We start from the raw sequence: 2,898 nt of genomic DNA on the forward strand, positions 1-2,898 counted from the left end.
AACTCCGTCCTGGCCAGTTGCCTTCCATGTATTAACCCGTCTGAAAGTTGCCCTGACTTCAGCCTCTGTGACAGACACGGCTTTATCACCAGCCACTGGGAGCAATGGCACTGGTTCTGTGATTTCCTTCTCAAAGTGAGTATAATAGTCGTTCAGCTCATCTGGGAGAGAGAAATCTCTTCTGGTTGTTGTAACACTGCTTGTTTGGGCTTTATAGTTTGTAATTGACCAAATACCCCACCACATTTGGCGCACATCAGTAGAGGCAGTTTGTGTTTCAGTTTTGTTGTTGTATTGCCTTTTAGCATCCCTGATACTGTAGCTTTTCACAGGTCATACCTTGCCTTTTATAAAGATCCAGATCTCTAGATATAAAGTGCGGGCAGGGGATGGAGTGGTATGTGTCTTTGATTGCAGTGTAGCAGTGATCAAGTGTATCTGCACCCCTTCTTGGACGTGAGACATGCTGGTAATATCTCGGAAGAACTTTCCTTAGGTTGGCTTGATTAAAGTCCCCCCCAACAACAGACACAGCTTCAGGGGAAGCAGTTTCATAGCTGTTAATGTTGGCATGTAATTCACTGAGTGCTGTTGTCACATCCAATCGGGGTGGAATATGCACTGTAGATGATGATGAGTGATCACTCATCATAATGAGTGATGAAAATTCTCTCGGTAGATAAAAAGGCCAACATTTTACAGTAAGATATTCCAGGTTGGGAGGACAAACTCTCTTCAGAATTTTCACATTTGATCACCAAGAGTTGTTTATCATTAGAGATACACCACCGCCTTTTTTCTTACTGGCCGAGCCAGAGCAATCCATGTGACAGGTGGAGAATCCATCAAGCTGAATGACTGATTCAGTTGTACTGGGGATTAGCCAGGTCTATCGGTGAGGTAGAGAATAAAGCAATCTCTGATGTCATTTTGATGGCTTAACCTTCCCCTTAGCTCATCCATCTTGTTCTCTATGGACTGCACGTTGGCCAGGAAAACACTCGGGAGTGGAGTCCAGTATTCGCGGTGCTACACTCTCGCTTGAAGTCCTCCCCATTTCCGTGTCTGTCGTATTTGCTGGCTCTGCTCTGAGTCAGGTGGGGGGTCCATATGTAGAAGCACCCAGGATAGTTGATTCAGTTCCACATAGGATATATCTTTGTTTAACTCAGCAATTCTCAAACCAATGTCCATAAGCACTTGTTGGTCATAAATAATTGTTTTTTATCCAGACAAACTGGATTCAGAAAGCCCACAATACGAAACAGACAAAAATGCACAAACGAGGAGCCACACGCAACACATCTCCACTCTCCGGTGCCATGTTCAAATCATCTATCTATGTTTTGGTTGTTTTGTGTTCATCTTACCTGTTTTGGATGCACAACATTGACACAGCAGTGTTGTCTATGCTGTGTCATAGTTACAGAGACTCTCTTACTCCTGGTTAAAATTATTTTTCTTGCCTGACAACTGGAGAAGGAAAGTATTCAGTTTTTACCCTGGAACTTATGTTGTAGCCTTTAGTCTTTGTTTGTCATTGTTTTGTATATTATAGCTGGTCTGTGTTTACTAATTTCTTTCGGAACTGCCAGAAAGAATGTCCGATAAAGACTGCAGTTTACACTTTTTGTTGAATATTCTTATTTTTCTCCCTTTTTGTAGACAGCTTTTTAGCACAAAAGCACAAAGAAACCTCTTTTTGAACAATGTTTCTTTGGCAATTTCAAGACCTCTGCAATAGGTGGTTCCATCACTAGTAGTGTAGAATTTCAATATATAATAGATGGTGATTACTACTTTGAATACTAGTCCATGTTTCTATTTGTTTGCAGGAAAACAATCTAAGCCCATGGATCAAATCATAACTTTAACAGTGCTTTTCTCAGGTCAGTATTTCTCTTTCCATTCTTTATGGGTGATGCCACGGGGGGTTGCAGTCATCAAATTGACATTTAAATGACACAATACAATGCAGCACAATGATGCAGCTTGAACTGTGTTTATTTACCTCAAAGAAAGAGATGCAAATATAAAATAACAAATTTAAATAAACCTAGCTCATTGTTTGGGAAACTAAATGAGAAAACCTCCCTGCTGGGGGTAGCTAATCTGTTACTGTTGTAAATTACTGTTTCTTTTTGCCAGTTGTAAATTACTGTTTCTTTTTTTGTAAAGACATAAAAAGAAAATAAGGCTTCTTTATTCTCATAATCCCAAGAAATGTTTGTACCAGATCCTGGTCTTCACAATTTCCTCCTCCTTTTGGTATTTAGGACTCATTTCCTTCTTTTCTGCCCATGTCGTAATCTCTCTCTCTGTTCAGGCCCATTTATCCTCCTCAGCTGGCATTGTGGCGGCCATTCACTCTCACTCTGTTTGCCGATCTCCTTCTAAGAGCTTTAGTCCATGTTAAGCTGAGTCTCTCCCTTATGACAAATATAGCATTACATTAGAATTCATTGCAGCTTTTCGGATAAGCAGTCATTCCACCTGCAACATTCCAATCCAGTATTTCTCACTTCTTAACATCTCAATGAATAAACAAGTGGATACTCACAATACGGTTTATCAGTTTAGGTGTAGCTGGATTTCTCTGGGGTTTGTGTTTGTCTCTCCAGGAGTTCTCTCTTGTGTATTTCTCACCTGCATGTCCTTTTCCTCGGGTTCTCTATCCTGCAGATCTCTTCTCTGGTGACTTGATTGTTTGCTTATATAGCCTGCAACAAGAGGAACTCCTGTCCCCTATTCCAGTAGTGTTGGCATTCATCTGCCATGATCTTTGTGTGGACAACAAAATGTATAACGCACCATAAAATGTATTGGCCCTCCTGAACAACACCTCCTGTGGCATCACAGTATGTATGTGCCTCACGTAAGCGTTTATGAATATACTGT

Source organism: Lepisosteus oculatus, chromosome 18 (assembly GCF_040954835.1).
Source record: "Lepisosteus oculatus isolate fLepOcu1 chromosome 18, fLepOcu1.hap2, whole genome shotgun sequence".
In the NCBI taxonomy this organism is placed as follows: Eukaryota; Metazoa; Chordata; class Actinopteri; order Semionotiformes; family Lepisosteidae; genus Lepisosteus; species Lepisosteus oculatus.